The 19858-nt window shown below is 45.2% G+C and overlaps 1 protein-coding gene across 4 annotated transcripts in view; it reads left to right on the forward strand.

Moving 5' to 3' along the window:
* The window catches only part of ARHGEF6 (Rac/Cdc42 guanine nucleotide exchange factor 6), a 1115823-nt gene that overhangs the window by 1049199 nt on the left and 46766 nt on the right, over positions 1–19858 (forward strand). The gene's annotated exons all lie outside the window — the stretch shown is intronic.

A 19858-nucleotide genomic window follows, 5' to 3' on the forward strand; every position in this document is an offset into this window, starting at 1 on the left:
TTCAAATCAGAAAACAATGCCTCTACGGCCTGAACATCCCAATCATCAGAACGTATATTTTGTTTAACTACATCCCCCATGTTAACTCTAAGCACATTAGGGACATTTATAACCTCAGTGGGGCCATGGATTTGAAATTTAACAGCATCCCATACAATCCCATCCAGGACAGGCCAAGCAGTGATGTTCACAAAAGCCAAGTCTCTCTTCAATCTGTGTACAGTATGCGAGGAGGAATCGGGTGCCAATGTTCCATTAAGATGTTGAATACATGTTCTCTCTTCGACATAGTGTCCATTGACGATTCGGAAAAAATAAAACACAAAACCAATTGACATAAAAAGGTAAATCGAAGAAAGCACCAGCCAAATTATGTCCAAGGAGGAATCAAAAAATGTTTTTTAAATAATCTTGCATAGACTGTAATCCGTGAAGGCTTTCCTGATGTGTGCGAAACAGTGTCACATGAAAATCTTGATTCTGTGGCCAAACCAGTTTGTAAATCAGGCATCGATAAGTCAGTTGGGTAAGTGTAGTCAGTTTCATCAAGTTGAGTACCAGGCAATGTACTCAATAAAGGACTAGAAATTGCAGGCATCTCGAGGGCCACCTCAGGCTCAGCATTCGAAGCAGTGGCCAATGCAGAATTTCTCACAATCGAAGGACATGAGACTGCCGATGTCATACTAAGGAGAATCGGCCACTCTGTGTATCTTGACATTGTCAATGGAGATATACCTGTTCTCCTTACGACCTGGAAGTGGTGGTAAAATTACTGTTTTTATGCCCTTCACTCAAAGCACTGGAACCGGAGCTCGATAAGAGGGACCACGTTCTTTCTTGTTCTCGATCTTCTCACGAATCAGTTCTCCAAATTGGGGTAGCCAGCCAACTACCGGGATCTGCAATGCATCATCCGAGGTGGAGAGCAAATGTTCCTTTGCAAGACTGTCTCTGGTCTTTTGTAGATCCTGTAAAACATTGCAATGTTCATCTACGTCAAAGGAGGCAGCTTGAGCCACCGAGTCAGGGCAGTCAAGGTCCGGGACATACATCTTGATATCAAAGAGCATTTCATATGGGGTCCGCCCACCCAGAGACCTTCTAGGGAGATTATTAAGAGCACGCTGCATGCCATTAAGATGAGCCAGCCAGTTCCTGCCAGTGCCTATAACTTGAGCCTTCAAAGACTGCTTTAAATCTTGGTTCATCCTTTCCACAACACTATTACCTTCAGGTCTGTATGGAGACGAAAACTTGACTTGCACCCCCAACGAAGTCATGGCATCCTCATACGCCTTAGAGGCGAAAACCGGACCCTGATCTGAATGTAAGGTACCACAGGAAAAAATCCCTACAAAGAAACGCAAGTCTCTCATGACAGTCCGTGAATCAGCGCTGCGGTGAGGCCCGACCAACGCAAAGCGTGTGCATGAATCAACTGCTACTAAGATGTACTTATACGCAGTATCAGAAGAAAAGGGACAGCAGTGATCCAAATAAACACACCCAAGGGGTTTATTAGAAATGTACAACTGTGTCTGGGGCGACGCACAGCAGTTGAAGGTTTAATCTGCTGGCACATGTCACATTGAAGGACATAATCACACGTCTGTTTGTACAGCCCCCGCACCAGAAACGTTGTTATAACTGAGCTACAGTAGCCGAAGCGCCCACATGCGCAGACGCAACACCTTCATGGGCTCCGGTAATCAGAGTAGGCCTGCGGTCCGCGTTGGGAAGTAACCTCTCACCAACGTCCGGAATTTTCACATAAGGAACTTTATCAGGACTTAAGTGGTATGAATACTTCGAAGGGAATCCTTTTGGATATTTACTTCCCTTCTCAGTTGCAGCAACAGCTGCCAAGATATCATCATAAATCTTACTTTTGGAACGTGTAACTGCTGCAACCAAATATGTTGATTCCGCTGATTTTGCTGCCTCATCGGCAAGCGAATTGCCAACAGAGTGGACTCCCACGCGCTGATGACCGAGAGTATGAATCACAAACACGAGGGGCAACTGCTCTTTAAGCTCAGCCACTCGGACCCAGATCATTTTATGTTTTATTGTGCTTCCCTTGGAATCACGAAAATCATTCTGAATCCAAAAGAACAGGTTTTCATTGTAAGACTGGACACAGTAGTAAGAATCACTCACAATAAGAGTTGTCACACCAGGATCAGCGTACTCCACTGCAAGCATCAGAGCACGAAGCTCTGCCAATTGTGCCGTGCAGTCCCCAAGAGTCTGCGTGTGCCCGACCCTGGACTTGAACTCATCATTCACCATGGCACCTACCACAATAGCGCAAGCGAAAACAAATGCTTGCTTAGACCCATGCGCAACCTGCGCCGAACCATCAGTGTATATGATGCAATGGAAGCCCTCCAAAGGCCGCATAGCCAAAAGGGCAGGATGAACAAATTCATACTGCAGAAACTCCTGCGACTGTAAGGAGTCATCCAAAATAAACATGACATCCGGAGACGTCAATGATGCTGCCCATTGTGTCCACCGAGGGTGCAAAGCTTTAGAATTTGGCACACTGGCTTTCGTCACTGCCTCTAACGCAGGAAACGGTGTTACAACCAACATGTGTTTTCCCTGTGACAGCACACGTTCCTTGCGAATCGCCATTTGCACTGCTGTCAAAACTTTTTCCATAGAGGAAAACCGCATTTCAGCCGAAGTGTACAAGTGTGACTTGTAAGCAATAGGTACCGTGTCTCCTTCGTTAAAAGTAAGGTACGTGAAACCCACCGCCCCAGGGATGATTCTTATCACCAGGTTGGTGTGGTTATCACGGGTCAGTAAGAATTTAGATTCTATAAGAGCCGCCTGCAAAGATTGCAAAATAGCTGAATGTTCCGGCAGCCAGCAAGATTTGGTAAAAGTTGGTTGTATCAAAGCATACAAAGGCTTGATACGCTAGGCATATTCGGGAATATAAGTACGCCTGAAATTCAAAAATCCCAGCAAGGACTGTAATTTCTTCAGAGTTGTAGGAGCGCGCAGTTGTGCACATTTCTCCAAGAAGTGAGGAGCCAATTCTCTACCTTCATTGTTGAGCTCATAGCCCAGGAACACCACTGTATACTCATGTGGGACTTCGCAAAGTTGAATTTGTAACCGAAGTCCGCAAAGTTACAAATTATGCAGTCAACTTGACATAGATGCGCCCAAAGCTCGTCGACTGTGAGATATATGTCATCCACATACGAACACGCATCAGTGTCTATCCTCTCCAAAAGAGAGACTATACGGGCAGCAAACACGCCCTGACTATTCTTAGGTAAACGAGTATAGTGGCGTTGTTTGCCGCCACAGGTAAAACTGGTCCACTGAGAACTCAGTCCAAATTGTGGGCACAAAAACCGTTGGATATGTCAAGTGTGGTTTTAAAACGTTTACGCACAAGACCATCCACTCGAGCAGAGCCGTGAGTATTTTGTACTGCACAGGTACAGCAATGCGAGTTTAAATGCCGGTAATCCAATACCAAACGATATGATCCGTCAGGCTTGGTCACAGTAAAAAGAGGGTTATTCATTGGTGACACACATGTTTCAATCATTTCTTAATATTTCAATTGCTCAAGGATTTCCACAACAGAAGCTTTAGCTTCGTGCCTAATGGGATATTGAGGTTGAGGCTGTGGCATTGACCGCAAAGGAATTTTGTGGTGTGGGGAAAATGTATCCCAACCACAGTGTGTACGGTACAGAGCCAGCGCAAGGGCTTTAGCCCACTCTTCTGCAAAATTCAGCGCATGCTCCTTCGAGACTGTGTGCGCGAAACTAGGGAGGATTACTTCCTCCGCTCTTGGAGCTGCGAGAACAAAAGGTGGGGGCCAATCAGCCTACGCTAACAAAATGTCATAGGTAGTCGTAAGATTTTCCCAAAATACTCCTTTTATGGTACGCTGTATGTCACCTTCGATAAAGTCTATCAGGGGGAGCTACTCTAGTGTCAGCTGTCTCCACAACAACATAACGGTCAGTCGCTGTCACCTTCAGTAGTGGACACAGGGCCTCTCGCACTATGGTAATCTCCGCCGCGTTGTCTAGCAAGGTCAGAGCCCATGTCTGATTCCGAAGCTGCGTTCTCACTATCTGTGGCATATTTCACTGTTAAAGCGGCGACTTTCTTTTTCTGAAACTGGGGTATTTTCGGTATTTTTTGCTTGCCTTTACCATCTTCCGGGCGGGGCTGGTCGTGTCCTTGCTGGCCACCCCGGCCCCTGCTGCCTCCTCCACCCCCGGTCGATGAGGCCGATGAGTCCTGAAAAGAACGAGGAGAGCGTTGATCAGAAACCTGAAAACAATCACGTGATTTTATAGTCGTGTGGTAAATAAAATTACCGGACTATTTTTCTATACATTAAATGACAATGTAAATGTAATGTAAATGTATTTGAGCTTATATAGCGCACAGCTACCCACAAAGGGTTTCCCGGCGCTTGCTTAGGGAACCCGTCCTGGTATTCCCCTGTGAGATAACCCCGGCAGGGTATCCACAAGGTGAAAGCCAGGCATCCCGCCGCGAGGGGCCGTTGTGGAGATTAAGCAAGCTATTGCCCAGAGTTGCAGAGTGTGAACCCGTGAGTTGAGAAGGCACCGGAGCGAGAATTATCGAGTCCGTGGAATTTTTGAGCCGAAGACCCGCCGAGGCGGGGAATTGAACCCTGGTCCAGGGCCGATCTCAGCTTCCGGGTCTGCCGCCTCTAACCCCTGAGCCACACTTCTCCAATAAGGATAGCTCAATCAAATGAGAGGCAGAGTCCGTGGTATCTGAGTCATACGGGCTTTAATGAAATGCCTCGAGGCATGGGACATCGGGTTCCATCACCACTAAGGTTCAGGAAGGGACATTCAACATTTTATTAACATCACACATTATATATAGTAAAAGCATATAATCGGAGTGAATACAGAAGGCGTAACAGGTGAAAAGAGAGAGATAAGAACACATGTGCGTAACAGGAGGCGTGTAAGAAGGCGTACACGTGGGCATGTAATCAGTATGTCAGAGAAACGTCACAAGTAACGTCACAAGTGGGTGGATGCTTAGAGAAAGTTTGCAGGATCAGCAGAAACCTTTGGCTTAGATGCGCACGCAACTGAGCATGACGCGCAACTGGGGAGAGCTGGGGGCTTTGACTTTAGCACTAGTAGAGGAGACTAATGTCTGGGATGTCAGAACGACCTGCACCTATAGCATATCTGGTATCTCATGTTTGGAGGATGTAGTGTCTGAAGTAAAAGGTCTCTCGGGCAGAGGCCGTTCATCACTGAATGCTAGTGCGTGCATATGGATCTTCATGTAAAGTGCGGGGGCCATGGGCCTACCATGGTAACGGGTGCAGTAAATTACTTGCATGTACACAGGAAGGCAGGGCCCTTTGCTCTGCAGCCGGGAATATGTTTACCTATTTCACTAGACTGGAATGTGTTTTCGCGGAGGCTGAGCAGATAACTGTAGGCAAAATATCGTCTTGGCAAGCAGGCAGGCCAGGCCGAGCCGGGCACCGCTCGTCTGGGCAGGATGTAAGGTAGAGGTCAGGGATGCATACCTAAATTGCAGCTTTCAGAGACAGAAAAGAACTCGGAGCCTCGATTAAGGGCCTGGCTCGACTGGGCCAGAAAACATGGAGAAAACGTGTGCTTTATTCAAAAGTGTACCATGTAAAGACATTGGCACCATAGGCCTAGAAGCCTAATTAACGTGATTTTCTTGGGGAACTGTATAACTGACATGTTAACGTTGGACGCAAATGCATATGCGTCTTTCTAGCAGGCACGGAAAAGGAATTACATGACATACATGTAGCACGTGTGTATGGATGGGGTGTAAGTGGGGGACACATTAGCTACCTGAAAATTCTATTACCTCATTCCCTCCTTGGCCCCTACTTCACCCTTTAGGATATGTCTATTTTCATGAGACCATCTATCTGTTCATATAACATCATTTGCTCTTCTTTCTCCATTCGGGAACGGGAACGTGAACTTGGACGGGGAATACAAGCTGTGGCGCACAAGCCGCAAATCGCTGGCCCACATTGCAGACAGAGACAACAACTAAATAGAATAAGCAGTATTATTCCCAGGAATGATAACAATTTCCATCCCCAGGCGGACATCACACTCCAGAGCCAACTGGACCAAGTCCAGGTGCCTGGATTCTGGTGTATCAGGTGAGCAATTTCGTGAAGCCTTGTTATAGCTTTTCTACACGGATGGCGCGTTATTAGGAATAAACACGCAACAACTGGATCCGATCACTCTACAAGCCCCGCCCCTATCGGCCAGGATGACGTCAAGGACAAGGCGATTTTGAAGAACAACAATTCTCATAGCAGATTGTTCTTCGGTCAGGTTACCTAAAGCAAAAGTAGTTTCGTTCACTACCACTTCAAGGGTTCTTGTTAATCTGCGTATTATTTTACTGTTCTCGACAGGACCTATGAACCAGAAGTATACTTTAACATAATCCTTATACTGATCCCATGCTGATTCGGAATAATCAATAACAGGAGGAAGGTCTCTTCTGTGTCTGACATGCATAAGTCGTGAATTTCGATGATAATCAGGCGGGGCTAGAAAAACAGGTGGAAATAGGAACGCAATATAACACGTCCCATCCCAATCAGGGGGCAGATGTACATAAGCTGTCTGACCACAAATAAAATAGGAATGGCGAGAGGCTTTAAAAGTAGACTTTCCTTTATCACTGAATTCGACCACAGTATTACAATCACTGTGTCCCAGATGTACTGAACCATTCTTTCTAATGCATAATTCGCCTTTCACTGGTAAAACTGTTATAAACGGCAAGTTCGAATTAGTCTCGGACTGGACGTTCAGGATCATGAGATTGAGGGAAAAGTTACCTAATTTATACACTTCATTTTCTAGATCGGTCCCTCTCCTTTGGGGAAGACCGTCTGCGTCTGGGAAACATGCTTTATTCATGACTGTATTCAGGTTCCCCCATATCCAATTGCCTTGGGAAACTTTGGACTTACTGTCTAAGGAAGACATTAAAGCAAACCATGCTCCACATGAACCATTATGTGTAAACGGGTAGGGAAAGAGGGGCAGAGCTCCCTTGTATTTCTGATAAGGTGGGAGTCGGCCACATACCCAGCAATTGGTGGCATTGCTGGTCTGGTGAGTATGGTGTAACATACGAATGAAAGTATTGTTGCGCATTGCTAATCGATAGGACAGCTCATGAGGGGGCAGGTCGCTGAAAGTGTGCTCTACAGAGTCATTAGAAGAGGTATGTACATGTGAACCAAGAGGAGGAAAGAAAACATGTAACATGAAGCTTATACATATAATCGAAATGCTCAGAATAAACATGAAAATTAACGTTATGATGCATCTGCTATGCAAGTTTTTGCAATATTTTTCTCTCTTTTCGATTCCCCTATCTCTCTGACTACTTGGGTCTATCTTATACATGTCAGAAACCTGTCTAACCGCTTCACCTGAGGGGGACTTAAACAATTAAACGCTGTCTGACTTACTAGACCTCAGCTTAGCTCTGTACTACTGTTGCAGAGTTTTTTCTAGAAGGGCGAGTTTAGAGTCAGTGTCTGAAAGGGGGCAGTCCTTTATTACAGTCTCTGGACACAGTCCATGAAAACGTTTTATGTGGCTGGAATGGAGCAACCCTTTACGACCTTCCAGTTTCACCGCAGTCCTCGTGGTCATCAACACCAGCTTTGGCTGCTTCCATCTGGGTTCCAGAGGGCTTGTGCGATCGAAGTTGCGGACGTAGACATAATTCCCTGGAACGATTTCATGCGGTTTTACTTGGGTGTTGTCCGGGAAGGCACCCGCGACCTGTGAACGACAAGATAGTAGTGCAGACATCAAGGAAGCTAGGTAATCTGTCAGCATATTACTGTCGACATCCGTTATTTTACGAGGCATAGGCGTACCCCACATATTGGGAGGTCTGCCGAAGACTACCTCATAGGGAGATAGTCCGGTTCTGGAATGAGCTACCATGCGCATATAAAAGAGGGCAACTGGCAGGGCTACTATCCAATCTACACCTTTTTCTGCACAGACCTTGGCTAATCGTGTTTTCAGAGTCTGGTTGTGTCGCTCGACTAAACCAGCTGCTTCGGTGTGTCGTACACAGTGAAATTTCCATTGGTAACCTAACAGGAGTGATACCTGATTCATAAGTTCGGACGAGAATGGCTGTCCATTATCTGAGTACACGACACGGGGCAAGCCGTATCGCGGGAAAAATTCACGAACCAACTGCTTGGCAGTGGTCGCGGCAGTGTAATCTGGGACTGGATATGCTTCTGTCCATCTGGAAAGGGCACATACAACTACGAGGACATATTTGAATCCTCTACATCTGTCCATCTGGATATAATCCATCTGGAGGACTTCAAAAGGATGGTCAGGAGGATGGAATCCACCTTGTTCCACGGGAATGCCTTTGCCTGGATTGAACTGACAACAGATCATGCAGGTACGCACTTTCTGTTTTGCTGCTGCACGTAAATGCTTGTTGAACCATAGATTCTGAATGCTATCTAACATGGCTTTTTCTCCTAAGTGTGCTGGACTATGTGCTGTATTAATGATAACTTGAACCATAGAGTCGGGGAGGAACCATGTGGCTCTTCCCTTCGTCATCCATCCCTGATCTGTCTGGATCCCTCCTTGTTCAGTCCATTTCTTGATTTCGTCTGGAGTGGCATGTGTCTGTATGTCGAGTACATCTAGAGTGGGATCCTTCACTGTCATACAATGTGTCTGTGATGATACTTCAGTCTTTGTCGTATCTGTCGGTATGTCTGTTTGAGTCTGAGCTGTGAGTTTAGCCGTTCGATCTGCCAGGTCGTTACCCTGGGAAATGGTGTCAGTGACTTTCGTATGTGCCTTGCACTTCATGATAGCAATGGATGCAGGTAAGTGTATTGCTTCTAACACAGCTTGAATAAGAGGACCATGCTGTATCTTGGTGCCATGAGAAGTTAAAAAACCTCTTTCTTGCCAGAGGATACCGAAGTCGTGAACAACTCCGAATGCATACTGTGAATCTGTGTATATGTTTACTTTCAGGTTCTTGGCTCGGATGCAGGCTTGGGTCAGAGCGATGAGCTCTGCTGCTTGGGCAGACAATGTGTCAATACGATGTGTTTCTATGACTTCAGTTTCAGTGGTCACTGCATAGGCGGCCACTAACTCTCCTGTGCTTGTTCTCATACATGAACCATCCACGTAAAGTGTCAGGTCTGGGTCGGGTAATGCAATGTCTGTCAAGTCTTGTCTGGACTTTGTTACAGTATTGATGACTTCTACGCAGTCATGTGGTGTCTGGTCAATTGTGCTCGAGGGTAACAATGTGGCAGGGTTTAATGTATTGCAACGTCTGATCTCTATGTGTGGCTGAAACAATGTGAGTTCATATCCTGTCAGTCTTGCTATGGTCAAGTGTTGTGTCTGGGTTCGGTTCAGAAGAACTTCCACGGAGTGTGGAACTTGTACTGTCAGGGGATGTCCTAACACTATTGAATCGCTTTGTCTGATTGCTAGAGCTGTTGCTGCAACTGATTTGAGGCACGCAGGCAGAACCTGGGCCACTGGATCTAATGTACTAGAAAAATAAGCACAAGGCTTGTATTTTCCTGCTTGATCTTGTGTGAGCACAGATAATGCTGTGCCATCGCGTTCAGTGACAAAAAGTGTAAAAGGTTTGCTGTAACATGGTGTCGCTAAAACAGGTGCTTGACATAGGGCTTTCTTTAATTCGTCAAAAGCTTGTGTGTGTTCCTGAGTCCAAGGGAGGACAGTCGAAGTCGCTGCCTCCTGTGTTGTCAACTGTATGAGTGGTTTGGCTAGATATGCATACTGAGGGATCCATTGTCTGCAGTAAGAAGTGAGGCCAATAAAGGCCCGTACCTCCTTTTGTGTCTTGGGTTGTGGCAGATGTGCAATTAACTGGATGCGGTCTGGTGTCAACTGTCTCCCCCACTTGGACAGCAAGTGCCCAAGGTATATCACTTGCTGGGCACAGAATTGTAGCTTCGAAGGGGACACTTTATGCCCCTTTTCGGCCAAGAAATACAAGACAGTCAGTGACGCGCGCTCGCAGTCACGTTCGGTCCGTGCAGTTATTAACAGGTCATCAACATATTGGAGCAGGGCAGTGTCAGCAGGCATGTGAATACTGTCTAGTTGTCGTTTCAGGGCTTGACTGTAAATACTAGGACTTTCCGTGAACCCTTGAGGTGCACGTGCAAATTTGAAGCTTCGGCCATTTAAAGAGAATCCGAAGAGATACTGGCTTTCCGGATGAATGGGGACACTAAAGAAAGCGTTCTTGAGATCGATTACAGTAAAGAACGCTGCTTCGGAATCAATAGCAGTCAATAAGGAAGATATGTCTGGCACTACTGGGTACTGGGGAATGATGCATTTATTTAATTCTCGAAGGTCGATCACCAATCTGTATACTGGTGGTGCATTTGGGTCAGTTCGTTTAAGAATCGGAATGATTGGAGAATTACATACATTGGAGTCAGTTTCTATAACTACTCCTTGGGCAGTCAGTTCATCAATAATTTTCAGTAAGGCTGCTACAGCCTCGGGGGGCAATTTGTATTGTCGGATTCGGGGTAGTACAACTCCTTGCTTGAGTGTAACGCGATAAGGTGTAATGTGCATACAACCTACATCAGTTGGACCTTGTGCCCATAAATGCTGTGGTACATTTTGCAATCTTGGATCAAAATCTCTCAACACATAATGACCCTTAAAATCACGTAAAAACAATCTCACTCCTTCCGGAGAACAACATATTACTGCTCCTAGTGCTTTCAGCATTTTAATACCAAGCAGATTTTCAGGACATGCTTTCGTAAGTAACAAGTCTGTAGTACGGGACAATGGACCAACTTCTAGGGAAACTGGCTTTGACACTTCGTTAACAATAGGCTTTCCTGAAAAACCCAGGGAAACATTCTGTGAGCCTGAGAGGGGTGCCCCTGGAACCTCGTCATGACTGATGGTAGTTCTGCTCGCCCCTGTGTCAATCAAAAATTTTCTGTCTTTCCCTAATACCTGACTATGTACATAGGGACCCTCTTGATCTACAGGAACCTCAATAAGAGGCAAGCCAATCTCCCTCTCTAGGCTGTTTCATGAGTACTGCTGATAATCGGGGTAATCTGACTGTGCATACTGGTACATTTGTTGCGTGACATGTTGCGTGGCAGCGATAGGTTGGGGTTGGGGTACAGCTACTGTCTGTTGTGTATTCTGTGGAGGTTGCGTGTTCTGTGGAATATGCTGTGGAACATGTTCTTGTCTAGGAGGACGCGGTCTTTCTTTCGTCCTGCCTGTAGCAATATTGTATTTCAGAACGGTACATTCGTTTATATAGTGACCTGGCTGTTTACAATAGTTGCAATTCCCTTTAACGGGAGCTGCAGAATGACCTGGCGGTGCGGTACCCTTTTTCTGACCGTCAGCTGGAACAGACTGAGCTACTAGTACTTTCATTTTCGTATCTTTCATACGCCTCTGTTCATGATCATGTTCCTCTCTAATTCGGTTCTGGTGGTACTGTAACATTTGTAACATTTGAGAAGGGGTATTCGCTTGCCATGTACTCTCAACTTTCAGAACTCTGTTTTTGACTTGTGGTAAGGAATTCTCGACTAATTTGGTCACAAAAAGATGTGGATATGATTCACTACTTGTTTTCAGGCCGCTATTAATAATGAAACATTTCTCGAATCTGGAATAGAAATCACTAGTGTCTTCGTCTTGTTTCTGTTTGCAGGCTGAGATCGCATCCCAGTCTTCCTTTTTAATTGCCAATAACCTCTGCAAGACCTGTACTAATAATCCTGGTAATGCTTTAGCTTTGTCCCCAAGACCAGTACCTGGGACTCGTCTATTTTCTTCTGTTTCTAATTCAGTCCAGATAATCTTTGTATCTCCCACCTCCCATTCTTTTTCTTTAAGTTTTTCGTAAATGCCAGCAGGCAACAGTACTTTTAACATTTTAATAATATCGGGATATGTATAATCCCCCATGAGTAGCATGTCTTTTAATTCACGGTGAAACCCTGCTGGATCTTTATCATGACAGGGCACTAACTTTTTCATTTCCAATAATTCCATTTTAGTCAGGGGTGTGTATACGAATACGCGTTGAAGCTCACCCCTGTGGTCTGGACGGGATGAACTTCTCGTAAGGGATTCTGTCTGTCAATGTAAAATGTTTTCCTTACTGGGGGTGGAACAGGAACGAAATGTGGAGTCAGGAAAGTTCTGTATTTGTGTCGTTCTAGAATGACATTAATCAGATCGGTACCTAGGCCTCTCCATCTACCTAGGAGTAACTCTTCCAATATATTATATAGGGGACCTGGATCAGAATGCTGACTCTCATATAGTGTAATGAGATGCTGGATCATGTACATACCAGCCAAGCGCTGTTCGGTTGGGGAAAGATTCAAAAATGTTTGCGCTACTGAATCATCTTTATATACGCTGTTATTTCCAGCCCACTGTACTGCCGATCGTGCTAGTTCTTGTTCACGCATGGTACTAAGTTCACTGTAACCTATTCGTTGTTTCAGTACTTTATCAGTGGCTTGGAATAAATGCTCAAGAGAACATTGTTCTGGTATGGGAGAAAGAAAACGTTTCTTGCTTTCTAGGCGTATGGGTCTGTCAAAAGGTCTTGCTCTACCTACGTACGCTATTCTATCTGGGTCTTCTTCTGTATCATCTATTTCTTCATCCTCGGTGGTTTCATTCTCCTCTTTCTCGGCTTCCCTAACTGCGTTTTCCCTTTCGTGTATTATCACAATTTCTTTACGGATCTTTCTGTACATGGATTCTATACAACCTTGTTTATTATGTTTACCATCAGCTATATTGTTACTCCAATTTATCAGGATATCCATTTCTTCTTTGCTTGTACCTGGCCGATCTCGTTCCCTTATCAAACAATTTATCAAAAACTGTAAGATCATTCTTTGTGTCTCAACCTTATTGTGTGCCATAGCTTCGTGAATGCATTCTGGTCTCTCCCCTGTTCTAATGAAATTGTATATGTTATCTAGATGTTGTCTCATATGTGGTAGAATAGACAGATAGTTTGTGACTCGTCGTAAACGTATTGAGTATAGTATCATATCGTCTTCGCCTGGTACTGGATCATATCTGCAATCTGTAAGGTACTGTTTAAGGGCTGCGAATGTCGCAGCTTTGGGTGTGCGTTGTAATGCCACTTCTCTAAGCGTCATTCGTTTTACTTGAGGCGGGGTGACGGGTTGACCTCCTGCTGCGCCTCCTGAAGCGGAAGCGTAAACATCAACTGGCTGTGTTGTTACTACTGGTGTCATAGCTGGTAAAGTAGGTATATGTGATGTAGGCAGACTCTGGGCTGCAGCTGTCGAAAAAGGATTGGTAGGACCAATAACAGGAGGGACAGTAGCAGTAGTAGTGACAAGAGGGGAAGTGACAATGGGTGCGGGAGTCGAGTCTTGGGTAGGTGGGGGTGTCGTGTCTTGAACAGACTGAATAGGCTGATGTATATTATTAGCAGGTGGTACGCGCACATTGGTATATGCTGGAGCAACATCATCTAAATAGGAAGAAAGGAAAATGTCCGCTGCGGTCTGTTTATGACGGAGTTTAGTCGGGACCAATGGTGGTGGCAAGTTACGGGGTACTTCCGGGGTCGCCTTGGGCAGGCCCTCGGCGAGAACAGGATATAGACCTGTAATAAGGGCATTTCTTTGTCTGTCTTGTTGTTCTATTCTGACTAGTAACTCTTTTTCTCTAGTTTTTTCGGATTCTTCTCTACTTCTCTCTGCTTTCCTGATTTCTTTCTCTGTTCTTCTATGCGCTTCTTTACGCCATAATTCTATGGCATCTTTCTGGGATTGTCTGGCTTTCTTTTTCCATAATGCTTCTTCTACTCTCATGATGCAATCAGCATCCCATGTCCCTGAGACAGGCCATCTATATTTCTCTTCCAGATCTTTTGTGTAATCCACCCACAAATCTAGGTACAGTATGGCATCTAAGCCATGTTTATGGTACATAAAATGTCCGGGAGTGTCCCTAGGTGGGACGGGAACTGCTTCTTCGAGTATCCCTTTCCTGGTTCCTATCTGACGTAATTTCGAGAACAGTGGCATATTTGAACTGAATTGAACGTGAACACAATGAACACAATAATGAATTGCAAACAATCATTCATACCACGACATGTAACACATTAAAACATTTTCGAACAGATGCTACCTAGTACATGAAAACACAATTCTGAAGAATTCTCAAGATCTAGGATACTAGATACTGAATTACTAGATGCACTGCTAGAACAGTACAGACATACCGGTCCCATAAAGAGACACGTCATACCGTATTCACCTAAGTGAACACGTCTGGACCAGGTCTGTGTACCCAGACCTGTCTTGACCAGGCACAAATTAATGAACCCGTCTATATGCGTTCCCAACAACGGTACTCACCGGGAAGCAGAAACTGAAGGCCTCGGAAACTGGACTGGACTGGACTGCGTCGGGCTACGGTTTCTCCTACGCATGCGCTTCGGAACAGGTGGGCCTCCGGATACCTCGGACCTTGCTCTCTCGACTTGGGGCTCTGGTCGGGATCCTCTGCATTCCTCACCGCCTCGTCTGGATGCCGGGTCGCAGTCTCCGTCTCCTCCGTGGGCCTGAGGGAGATAGCAGGAAAACCCGCAGGTGTGCACTGGATCCGTCACGGCTGTAGAAGGGGTCATGGGTTGCGTTACATCGCCGGCGAGTGGGGAAGGGGGGGTCCCTATTCGGGCGCCAGATTATGTGGTAAATAAAATTACCGGACTATTTTTCTATACATTAAATGACAATAAGGATAGCTCAATCAAATGAGAGGCAGAGTCCGTGGTATCTGAGTCATACGGGCTTTAATGAAATGCCTCGAGGCATGGGACATCGGGTTCCATCACCACTAAGGTTCAGGAAGGGACATTCAACATTTTATTAACATCACACATTATATATAGTAAAAGCATATAATCGGAGTGAATACAGTAGGCGTAACAGGTGAAAAGAGAGAGAAAAGAACACGTGCGTAACAGGAGGCGTGTAAGAAGGCGTACACGTGGGCGTGTAATGGGTATGTCAGAGAAACGTCACAAGTAACGTCACAAGTGGGTGGATGCTTAGAGAAAGTTTGCAGGATCAGCAGAAACCTTTGGCTTAGATGCGCACGCAACTGAGCATGACGCGCAACTGGGGAGAGCTGGGGGCTTTGACTTTAGCACTAGTAGAGGAGACTAATGTCTGGGATGTCAGAACGACCTGCACCTATAGCATATCTGGTATCTCATGTTTGGAGGATGTAGTGTCTGAAGTAAAAGGTCTCTCGGGCAGAGGCCGTTCATCACTGAATGCTAGTGCGTGCATATGGATCTTCATGTAAAGTGCGGGGGCCATGGGCCTACCATGGTAACGGGTGCAGTAAATTACTTGCATGTAGACAGGAAGGCAGGGCCCTTTGCTCTGCAGCCGGGAATATGTTTACCTATTTCACTAGACCGGAATGTGTTTTCGCGGAGGCTGAGCAGATAAATGTAGGCAAAATATCGTCTTGGCAAGCAGGCAGGCCAGGCCGAGCCGGCACCGCTCGTCTGGGCAGGATGTAAGGTAGAGGTCAGGGATGCATACCTAAATTGCAGCTTTCAGAGACAGAAAAGAGCTCGGAGCCTCGATTAAGGGCCTGGCTCGACTGGGCCAGAAAACATGGAGAAAACGTGTGCTTTATTCAAAAGTGTACCATGTAAAGACATTGGCACCATAGGCCTAGAAGCCTAATTAACGTGATTTTCTTGGGGAACTGTATAACTGACATGTTAACGTTGGACGCAAATGCATATGCGTCTTTCTAGCAGGCACGGAAAAGGAATTACATGACATACATGTAGCACGTGTGTATGGATGGGGTGTAAGTGGGGGACACATTAGCTACCTGAAAATTTCTATTACCACAGTCGCGCGATCGTGCAAGTCATAAATACGTTCTGGGGCGCAGGCAATGGAGACGCAGGACGAGACTCCTGTCTCTGTTGTTGTTGTTCACCCTGTTTTTGTGGCCAATTTTGTTTTTTTGGTCTTGGGCTGTTCGTCAGTTTCTGACTTCTGCCCTTGGGGTTGTTTTTTCTCTTTAGTAGGCTTGGGACCCACACTATTGCGGCCCACGGTTTTATAAGCCGCACAATAATTCTTGCTAACTGTCGTGGTTTGTCGACATCGGGAATCGCCTGCAAAGCATTGGACACCTGAAAGTTAACCGCATCTCCCTTGACATTCGCAAGTATGAGATCAGAAACTACATCAAAGGAGCCACATAGGCGCACACCCAATTCAACAGCCGCCTCAGGTCCATGCTCATCTTGAACACGTTTAAGGACCGTCGGAAGGACAGTCATAGACGGAGTGCCGTAACACCTCACATAGACTGCCGCAAATGTTTTTCCCCATGTCTCACAGTCACCAATTTCTGGGGTCAAGTCTTTAGGCATGCTGATTGTCAGAATCCTGTGTTTTTCACCAGGAGTCGTGTTAGGAAATACCGCTTCCAGCTGGTCAAACTTTTCGGCAAGCCAGAAAGGAAAATCATCCTTATCCTGGGGGTGCTTGCCCATCACAGCGTTGACCATTACAGGACTAAGCTTAATTCCGCCCTGTCCGGCAGATCACACCAAATCAAATGATTTTCCTCAACAAAATGGTGCAACAAACTTCATGTCTCGAGATAGCTAAAATAAAGTATTTGAACACACCGTGTATTCCCGCATTCTCATGCTTCCAGAATTTGCAGCACTTAACACACTTTAGTGAGGATACACTAAATACCATCATATGTAATGGTTTCTTTAATTCATTAAATCCCAATTGGAAGGGATGGTTGGTATGGCCTGTGGACACAAACGGATGTCAATCTAGATTCCTAGGTAACACTGAAGGGTTTAGGATCAATAGGCCTGATCAACGATATGTACAAACCAAACACTCTGGGTGGTGACGTCATACAGTGTTGGGAAGTTGTGCCTTGATTGGCTAATAACCTCAACCTTTCCCAGGTGAAGCAACACTTGTCCCTTCTTTCTGATGACATGGATCTCAGGCATTTGTTTATTAGGTCCCCCGGAACCCACGTCATAAGCACTTTTTGTACGGAATATACAACGTGCTATGGAAGATTTCTCAACAAGAAGCTTCTGAGAGATTGCACAAGATCGATAGAGTTAACCTAGAAAAGCCTTTGGCTGTGGTTGACAACAGTATAACTACATTATCATCCAGAATGTATTCACTGGGCAACATAGTGTCTTCAGCAATTGACATAATACAACAAGACATGTCTATATTACAACATGGACAGTCAAAATTAAGGTCAATAGTAATACTGAGCTGGCTGTTACAAACGTTACGTTCTGGCTACGTGCCATGGCCTTACATCAACAGTACAAATCTGTTTTCGGTATACGATCCAACGGAAAGACCAATAGTAATGGCACACAGAGATGCGAAATATACCATGTTGCACATTGAAAAATTAGACCAATTACCTTTCAGCGTGGCTGAGACACCATCTACTGACTGGACAATCCATATTTACATCACCCTACAAGTCATGAATTTCCAATCACAATATTTTCTCCAATACCAACAGGTAGCCAGATATGGAACGCTAGGGGAATATTGGGAATTACCGTTCATGTTTAGATGCAGAATTGGAGACACAGAATTTTTTTTTGGTGGCTCCGACTGTGAAGATTCTATAAGCAGAACCTGAGTTTGCAACAACATTTCTTTCCACAGGGCATGCAATGCTTCAATAGTGAACTTATCCTGTTATTTGAAGAGTTCCGGCTGCTTAAATGGGAGCTATTTGATGCTAAATGATCAAGGTTGCTGCAGAATGGAACCAGGCATTGCTTATCTGGTGACGGTTAATTCCATAGTTACTTGTTGTGCACAAGTAATGTTTCCACCTGTCCGCACAGTTAGGGAACCAGCGCTATGGCCTTCGATAAATGTTTCCAACATAACATTTGATTCCCTGAGCAAACTGAAAGCCATGCTTTTTGAAAGGATGTGGCCGTAACTACAGCCAGAAAGACGTTTGATCTCCAGGTTGCAAGGTGCTGGACTGAGATACAGACACTACTCCACACTGACTTCCCGTTGCATTTTGGGGAGTAGGTCTACCGTATCTTTAACGTGTCTGATACGAAAGGAATAGTGCACTTTTTTAAATGTATCAGCTCTAGTTTGGTTAGCACCTTTCAGACGATTTTCGAAGTTATACCATTTTTCACATAGTCTGTATTGGAAGCTTTTTTGGAGGACTCCCGCTTGTCCTGCTACTTGTGGAGGGAATCCTGATTTTATTTTATCTTCTTTGAAATGGACCCAGTTCAACTCTGAATGGAGACAGCACTGCTTGTGCTGCGTTGCCTTGAGTGCATGGTACACTGCTTCGGCACACCTCTGCTTCAAGAACTGAACGAGCATTGGTTCTTATCCTTAAGGCCTGTCTGGCGAGACTGCAAATAACCTGTCTTCCGCTGTCTGCTTTGCAGCCACAAATGCGTCCTGGATATATGTCTCGGATCAGAATTGGTTGCACCACCTGACATTGAAGTACTGATGGACCTTTTAAAGGCCCATGTGTATTGCTGTTCCCAGCATACTCCCTTAATGATTAATGCATTCTTAGAGCCACCCTTGGATGCTTCAGATCCTGGTGATATGAACAAAGGCTCTGCAGAAAACATATGGGATACAATGCCTCTCACAGAGGCTGCTGTGGGAGCTGGGTGGAATCACCTTTGCTCCATAAACATGTTACAAGTTGCACCTCTGGGAACGTCTGCGGTTGTGGGCAACAGTAATGTTGCGTCTACCACTCGAAACACATAAACAATTGGCCTCTTCCGTGTGGGAACGATTTGGCTTCTTTTTTTGAACAAATTGAACCAAAACAGCTTTTTCCTTTTCTAGGCACCACGGCTTTCTGAGTGCTTGGGAGCTCAAATGATATAAAGACTTTTAAGGCTTTTAACTAAATATTTTAAAGGGAAGCCCACTTTTTAGATGCTTTTAAGAGTAGTTTTTAACGTCTTTAAAATTGTCTGCTGGCTTTTGAGATAGCTTTTTAGATATCAACCCTTAGTATGAGGACTGGGTGTTATATTCCTGAGTTAGGCCCATGTATCGAAGTAGCTTATTTCTTACATTGTCCGCACAAATAACATTTTCCGCTCTGAGCTTTTGCACATATATGTGTACACAACATTATGGATTAGTGTCCCTGAAACTAAACTTGTTTACACATCTAGCTTCACACATTATCACAACACCCTAAACATCCTGCTAAAGGTCTCATTTCGCACTATATACAAATGCCATCTCTATCTTCATCCACAGGGCGACAGGGCTATCTACATATCCATAACATTGCTAATCTATACGCATATCACAAGGCTGCTTTCTATTATAAAAGATGAGCATCCTGATAGATTATCAGAGGAGTCTCTTCCGCTGACACCGAAAGTCCATGCACGGTGAGACTTCATTAAGCAGCAGTTTGACATCTCGTGTGGGGTGTCCAATTCGTGACCAAGACGGGGTCCTTCAATCTCCCCCACCAGGTACTGGGGTTGGATCGCCCCTTAGGCAGATTCTTGGCTCTACACCTACACACACACTAGGTACACTTAAAGTATGGTTTGCATAGTAGGAGTGCGTTCAATTACTGCCTTGTTTTATATGCCT

Source organism: Lissotriton vulgaris, chromosome 4_1 (assembly GCF_964263255.1).
Source record: "Lissotriton vulgaris chromosome 4_1, aLisVul1.2, whole genome shotgun sequence".
In the NCBI taxonomy this organism is placed as follows: Eukaryota; Metazoa; Chordata; class Amphibia; order Caudata; family Salamandridae; genus Lissotriton; species Lissotriton vulgaris.